The sequence below is a fragment of the Sander lucioperca genome, chromosome 20 (genome assembly GCF_008315115.2).
Source record: "Sander lucioperca isolate FBNREF2018 chromosome 20, SLUC_FBN_1.2, whole genome shotgun sequence".
NCBI lineage: Eukaryota > Metazoa > Chordata > Actinopteri > Perciformes > Percidae > Sander > Sander lucioperca.
In genome coordinates this window covers 15,945,845-15,953,911 of record NC_050192.1, presented here as the reverse complement: position 1 = coordinate 15,953,911, position 8,067 = coordinate 15,945,845, and the positions used below count along the sequence as shown (strand labels likewise).

At 41.9% G+C, this 8,067-nt stretch overlaps 1 long non-coding RNA gene across 1 annotated transcript; it reads right to left on the bottom strand.

Moving 5' to 3' along the window:
* Window positions 1–217: 217 nt before the first annotated feature.
* On the bottom strand, window positions 218–603 carry LOC118493943. The gene is made up of 3 exons (XR_004895984.1): window positions 514–603; window positions 381–422; window positions 218–293 (listed from the first exon to the last, which is right to left on the bottom strand). It is a non-coding gene; the product is annotated as an uncharacterized LOC118493943 (long non-coding RNA).
* Window positions 604–8,067: the final 7,464 nt, after the last annotated feature.

The following is an 8,067-nucleotide window of genomic DNA, read 5'->3' as shown; positions in this document are numbered from 1 at the left end:
GGAACGCCACAATGCTTCTTAATCTTTTTATTTTGGTGCTGTCACTTGTCAGCCTGGAGCTGGGGAGAGAAAAAAAAACATGATTTAATATATTGTTTTACAGATATGCTTAGTGTGTATTGAAGTCACTTACTTCTTTTTCTAGTTTCTGTATCTCCAGATCCAGTTTCCTCAGTTTTTTTTTATTTTTTATTACCATACCAAGGTCCAGATCCTGGAGACTTCTTTTGCTGACAGCAATCTGTACATCTGCCAGCTCTATTTGTTTCTTCAGATGTCGTGTGTACAGATATCTGACAGTTTGTGAATTCAGTAAACCACCCATTGATTAGCACAGCAGGAATTGTGCATAAATTAGATTTCCTTTAGCCAATAGTCACTATGTTGCCAGGCTGGCTGTCAGGCTGTACTGCATCTGGATCCTGTTACAAATATATTTTCTATGAGTGCTTTATCACTGACTTCTCATCCATTATTGGCTAAATATGCATTTCCATAAGATTGACATGACACCTCAGGCCTTCTGGAGTCCAGTGACACTGTCTCTTCATCATCGGCTGTAGAAGCCCCTTCCCATGCTGCAGAAGTCCCTTCCCCCTGCCATATTGAATAGTATTTGTATTGACAGGATGTGCCAAGCCATATGCTTTTAATAAATAATACTCACTGTATCATCGTCTGGTGGCAGAGTGAATGTGTCGCCGGACACTGCAAGGTAAAACAAGGTCAGACAGTCCACATATGCCCATATAAATGGTTGATTGTGTTTGGTGTGCAGTACTGGAAAATGTACGAATGTATGAAGAAGGCAGTTTCTGCAGGTGGAACAGAGTCAGTAGCTGGAGTTGGTGCTGCCAATATTATGATTGTTTGTATTCTCTTTGTGGAACTGCTATCTACAAAGTTGTCACTTAAGAAGCTTTGATTTGAGTTTGTTTTTCTTTTGAGGTGAAAAAAGAAGCAAATTACCAAAAACAATTTAATGTCTAATTTAGTTTTTTTCTTTTTGCCCCTTTTATGCCCTATCCACATTATATAAGACGTGTTTGTAAAAATGCAGGCAGTTTGAGTTTACACACCTAAATCACAAAGCTGCAACAAAGAACAACATCTCACGCCCACTAATTGAGTCCTTTGAGTCTTTCCCTTAATTTAGTTCCAATATTGAGTTTGGCCACAGGCAGAAAATCCACTCTGTGCACAGCAGCAAGTGATGAAACAAATATGACAGTGAAGTACAAAACTTCAGGGGGGTCCACATGACACAAATCTCGACAGGCATTAAATTCCTTTGGATGAGGTGAAAAGAAGTATATGGTAACTTGGGTAGTGATGGGAAAAACTGCACTGGGAAGGACATAGTCACAGACAAACAACTCTTAAAATAGTAGTAGAGTTTTTTTGAGAATAACCAGTTCTTGTTAAATATGATAAACATGATTTTCAAGTGCCAAATTAAAGTCATTTGTCACTGCGGACATTTGGGGGTGAAGGCACAGTACATCTTAAAGTGTCCTCCTGCACTGTCCATCGTAGTTTTCTCTCCCTTCTCTCACAGTAATCAAACCAGAGGCTCCTCACACCCTGCCTCACTTCATCTTCTTCCGTCTTTCTCATTTTTCCCTCTTCCGCCCTGACACTCAGTTATTTCCCAAGCTTTTTGCTGTCTTGTATTTAATTACACAAAGTCATTTTTGAGTGGGAGGCCTGTGCTGCATCACAGAGTTGGTGGTGATCATAATGTGATTATTCATGTCACATCCAGAAGGAAGGTGGAAGTAATTGAGTCCGCAGCAGATACACGGCTGCTCTGCCGAGGCCAGAGGGTAATGTGCAGAAGTGTTGTGAATCTTTATCAGCACGTTTATCCCTAAGTTTGTCTGTGTTTACCTGTCTATCAATGGTAGGGGGATATGTGCAGTGTGCTTGAAGTCAAATTCACTTATTAAGATCCAACAGATCACCTAGTGTGGAACTTTAGTAGAAGAAACTACGTTTTGTTACGTTACTTCACTTCCAGTTTTGCACGTGATGCAGAACTTGACGTAGTTCCGTTTTTGTTCGGTAAAGTCAAAGAAGTTCACCGTTTTACTTTTATTTTCTGATGAAAGTCCTGTATTTATTTGACCCCATCCACAACCCCAACCTACCTCCATATGCAGAGTTTGATGCTTTTTTATACTTTGTCACCTTACTTCTAGTCTTGCATTGCCAGACCCATCTCCACAGCGCTGTGGAGTACATTCTGGGATAGGAGAAAAAACGCTCTGGGTTGTTTGCATTTCTTTAAACCAATCACAATCGTCTTGGGCGGTGCTAAGTTCTGGCGCAGCAAGGGCGGCTCTGCAAAATGGTCTCAGGATGGAACTTGTTTTAGTGGAACATTTGCACCCTGCAAAAACCCCCGCTACGTATAATATTAGGAGAAGTTAACTGTTCACACAATACATTAACGTGAGCAATTTAAGTTAGCTGGATACATGGTTAAACATAATTTGCTCTTACCCACCAATCGGTCACAAAACGTCCTAGTTGGATAGTAAATGCCGTAAACATATTCTTTACATAATCTTTACAATTATCCCCCGAAAGAACCAAGCAGGCCTGTTTTTCTTTCACAAAGCGAACTTATTTTGAGAACGGCAACAAACAGACATCACATACCATGTCAGGCAATTATCCTAGAATTATAGAGGGTTTTCACCGACGTGACGTTCTGGGCGGTAACCTGGATGCGCGGCCATGTTGGAGGCACTCGGTGTAAACAACTGAATGGAGTAATGGAGTATTGTGCACTTTAGATGCTTTAATACTTTATATCTAAACAACAGAAAAGCTCATCAAAACGCATCCAAGATGCAAAGGCATGGAAGAACTTGGACCACAAGAAAAGGCGTGATATTTTGAGAAATTACAGTTTACTGGCGGTGCAGATCCCTACAAGTTGGCTCCCTCTTCTTGGATCCATGGCGACCCGGTGATTCTTCCTTCAGTTGCATATCCCGATATAGTCAACTACCTGGTTTTCTCGCCGAGCCCATAGACAGCGGAAGACCTTAAATCCTACAAAAGTTTGGAGGCTTATAACCAGATGGTGTGTGGATGGGTGAGGGAGACGCAGTACCAAGTCATCAACGACCAATGTGTTGTGAAGGCCTGAGTAAGTAATGCAATAACGTCTTTAATCACCCTAACCTTAACTGTATGATATCATTGCGATACTCAAGGTGTAGCCAAGTGACTCTCAATCGTTTATTTTCATTTCAAAGACCGAACAAGACAGATTTTTCCCTCGTAGATCCTGGTTGAGCTTTGCCAACCACAAGCGCCTCCTTTCCTCTGATAACTTCTGGCATTCCTCTCCCTGGTTTTTAATAACTTTTGGAAGTCGATAATATTCCAAATGTTTTTCTTGGTCTGACCTATTGGTACAACCTAAAACACGGCAATAATTAACCATTTTCCTTGACGACGTTCGGGATCTACTTCAGTGCCTATGCTTTGTTGTGATGCGGAGTACCTCCAACATGGCGACTTCGGGTCTGATGACGCGTCTGATGACGCGTCGTGAAAACCCTCTATACTTTTGTTGATCCAGACTAGCTTACTTCCTGAAGCCTGTACCACGAAGCGAGATTTGGTGTTAACGAGTTAACTTCAGGCTCAACCCAGGGTTTTCTGTACTACGAAGGTGGATCACTTGTGATCGGGTTCAATCGCCGTGCTAACTTATGCTGAACGCCTAACCTGGTCGGGAGCAGGTTAAGTTGGAGATCAGAGATCAACCGGTATAAAAGCACCGCCCACTGACCAATCAATACTCGACTGATAACGGCGTCACCTTTCTTAGAAGATCAGCTGGAGCTCGGTTCGCGGAGAGAGAGAGAGATGTGCGCTCATAAAAGTTAAAACTTTTAGAGACCGACAACCCCGTTAACATTCCCTGATGGGTATCTTTATGAAAGATAGATTTTCAGCGGAGGGAATTACTTATAGGCTATTTGTTGGCTTCTTTAGCCGTGTGTTGCCAATGCGCACATCAGTTTAAATTATGTTTTTATGTTTTTTTTAATTTTCTCTCACGATCGCGTACCACTGCTGGGGTTGCAACTGAAATAAAAGCCTAAAGCAATGACAGTTTATGGAAAGCAAAAGTGTAATTATATATGGTCAGATCTTGTGCCTGACTGATGGGGAAGTGACCAGTTTAGTCTAATGTATTGTAGTGGGTGTACGGTACTGTATATTGGCCAGAATCTGCCTTTGGGGGAGGAGGGGGGCATATCATAGTGGGGGGTCTGGGTGTCCTCCCCCAGGGAAGTTTTAAGCATCAACGACTTCATTTCCTGCATTCCGACACACTTTTATGCACCAATTTATGGTGAAATACCTCCATTGAGCCTATGTGAAGAATAAAGCACAGATGACAATTCAAAATATATCAAACATATAATGGAAAGTATGTTGTTACGTGTCATTGGGCATTTTTAAGTGAGTATATGGAAATCCTGGAGCTTACTATCACGTAGACTACACCACTGGATATTGATAAGCTAAACGTTGTGATTTACGCATCTGCTTTTTTGCCAGCTTTCCTTCCTGCGTTTTGCCTGTAAAACTGTGTCTGTGTTCTTCATATTTACGTAGAATTATAGTTTGGTCTTCTTGTTTAAAAGATGCAGCTCTGGTAGATGTTTGCGATTGGTCGTGGTCTGCAAACACCGCCTCTTTTATGTGAACGCGTGCGTCTCTAGATTGGAAAAACCTGGGTTGACTGAACTAGTTGTTAACCAGCGTCGTGATACAGGTTATGCGGGACCGCGGTTGTTAGGTGAAGCCGGATCACTGAAAGAAATCCAGGACATGTTGATCTTGATTCGTAGTACAGGCCTCTGCTTTGCTCCCATTATTACTACGGCCGCCAGATGGCGCCGCCTAAATATAGGTCGCAATTGCTGCTTGAACAAACAACTTATGTGGTCGTTTTTCAGGGAAGGACAGTCTCATGAGCACTAAAGTGCGGATCGGGACGCATTTTTCTGTCCGAGCCTGGCCCACGTCCGACAGAGCAGTAACCAACAGTTAACAGTTAAGATCTTGTTTTCTTTTCTCATACTAAAGACACATGTACATTTTGTTTGTGTGGAAAGCCTGCTTTTATTAAGCAACTGTAGGAAGGCATTCGGAAATGTCAACAGATGAGTGCATCAGCGCACACTGGGCAACAAGCACACGTTAACACAGGCACGCACCTACATAATAAGCTGTTTTAAATTTAAAATGTTCAATGCCTTATTGCGCTGATGCAACCGAGCCTGACCCGAACATCATTTTTAAATATCTGTCCGAACCCGGCCCGGCCCGTCGGGTACGGTTCAGGTATCCATCCTCTAGTGAGCACAGAGAAATTGTCTAGTCTCAAAATCTTCATATATGTCCAAGTGAAATAATAAACAAAACACAATCTTGAGTGGAGGGAAACTTTTAATCACGACTTACTGTAAAATAATCTTGTTTAATACCACTGACCAACTTGAATCTTGCTCCCTGTGGTGTCTCCCAAATGCTGATTTCTTGCTCTTTCTGAAGTCTCCTTTATCTGCGAGAGGTAGCAGGATTACTGCCCACATTCCCCAGAAGACTTTACTGTATTTTTGGACTTGCACTGGCATGCTTTATATCCGCCTCAAGGATTGTTCTCGCCATTGGAAGAGTCAGAAAACCAGGTCTGGCTGAATGGTTAGAATTAGCTCTCAAGGACTACTTACTACCTTTCACCTCCCTTGATTGTGAAGCTCTGTGTAACATCATTTTAAAAAATGGCTGTAATGTCTAAAATTATAGTGATAATGATTTATTGACATTAAAACTGCTACTCCCAGCACCTTTTTTTTTTTTTTAAGGTTTTTTGCTCTTTTGTGTCTCTTACAAAGCCTTAGTCAGGAGTAGGTTGCATACTTCGGTCAGCTATTTTCACATCTCTCGGCAGCGCTGTAATACACACTGTACTGATGACGGTGATAAATGATCTAATCCAGAGAAGACCAACATTTCAGTACTCCCCCTGGGCTGCAGATGAGACAATCATCTCCTCATATTTATGTCTGCATTGTGATTTAGTGAAGAGCAGGCTACTCACTTATAACTGCTTACCTTTATCCTTATGGCTGTGTTAGGTAGTCAGCATTTGTCTGTGCCAATGTGTATATTAGGAAGTCACTGCTAGCGTTTGAGTTTTACACCTTTTTTCTTCCCTTTCCAGTGCTTGATGGCCTGCCTTTCTTTTGTCCCTTTCTCAAGCTAAACCAATCCTTCTCTCTTACTCATCCCTCCTCCGCACCTCCTCTCACATGTCCTCAGATGATGATTTAAAGTAAAAACATATAGATCTTATTCCAATATCATTTTCATTATTGTGGATTAATATGTTCTTTGTAACCCAAAAAAACTGAGCAAAGTTGCATTCCCATTACCTCATCTCACCACTTGGTGGCAGTCTTAGAACACAGCAGTGCCTTGTCAGGTTAAGACGTCCATATGCGAACATACCTGCATACATGTGTGTGCATGGATGCGTGTGTGCACACTTTTTTTGTTGTTGCTTGTATTGGCAATGATTTACTGTAGGAGATCTGTCAACTGGGTCGTGGATTTATAGATTTATCTGAATAAAAGTGGGTGTTATAAATATGCCATTTCTGACCATGTACTCTGTGTGAATTATGCACCTTTTGTGCATGCTGCAGCTCCAAGTTGGTTTCTTGTTAAAAATCTTCAGATCTATCAAATGCAGCACAGATTGATTGTAAAATGTATTTGGACCTAAATATTAACCTGACATCTTCGTAACAACTGTAATCAAGTCTGTTTTTACTGTCAAAATGGTTCTAGAAAAGGCAAAGTTTTCTGAAGAAAACGTATGCATGCTCGCTACTGAAAACTAACTATGATATGAAATACTGAAAGGAGCTGAAGTGTCAATTTGAGTGCTGAGTGAAGTTGAGGCAACAGTGGTGAAAGCAGCTGGAGATTCAGTTCAAGTTCAAGCACTGAAAGGAGTTGAAATGTGACAAGAAGTGGAAATCCTAAAAAAAATGCCACTTTAAGTGTAGAAGTCAGTTAAAGTGTGGCTGAAGTGTACACATGAAAGCTCTTGGAGTAAAATTGTGTTTTAACAATTAAAAGTTGTGACCGAGAAGAGCTAAGAGTTTGTTTTTGTTATATTGTTCAAAGCTGAAAGTGTCGCATGACATGTTGGCACTGAAAGGAGTTGAGGTGTTGAAATGTAACCTCTGAAAACAGATCAACTGAAACTGCTGAGTAAATGTTAAAAACTATCCAATCTACATGGTTGTCTCACAGTATTCTCTCAAGAGACAACTACTGTAGGTGATTGGATAGTCACTGGCTCGTCTTTTGAGAATTGTTTGTTTTAGACCAGTGACATGTTGTCTCAGTGATCCAATTGTAACTCTGACGACCGCCCCTCTCTGTCTCTGTCCCTTCTTCTGTATCCACCTTTTTCTCTCTAAATGGGAGTTTCCTTGTGAGGACAGGATTCTACATAAACGCACCATCAGCACGTGTCCACCTCTACCTTCGACATCAGGCCGCCATTCACACTTGGCTTCTTAACCGGGTTTCAGGTTACAATAGTGAGATGACGTGGGCGAAAGTGCGTGCGAACCAGCAAATGATGAAGATGAAAGAAGGTAGAAGGCAGTAATCAGATTGTCTCCTTTGGTCACGCCTCGGATCCATCTTCTCCCCTCCACCGGCCCATGTCCCGCACACCCGAACCTACCACCACATAAATCACAATCGGCCACAAGTCACCTCTCATTGCTGCACCCAACCACAGATCCACACAGGGGGTGGGAAAGAGAGGGGGCCTAGCCCCCGCTCCGCCCCATTTCCACTGTCAACTTCGAGAAGGTCCATGGTTTCTTTGCTGATATAGTTTCTTACAGCATGGTCAAATGAAGATGGATTGGGGGTTAATGGCGTAATGATTCTGTTTTACAGGCAGCTCACTGGCACTTTTCTTGGTGGAAAACCCTAACTGTA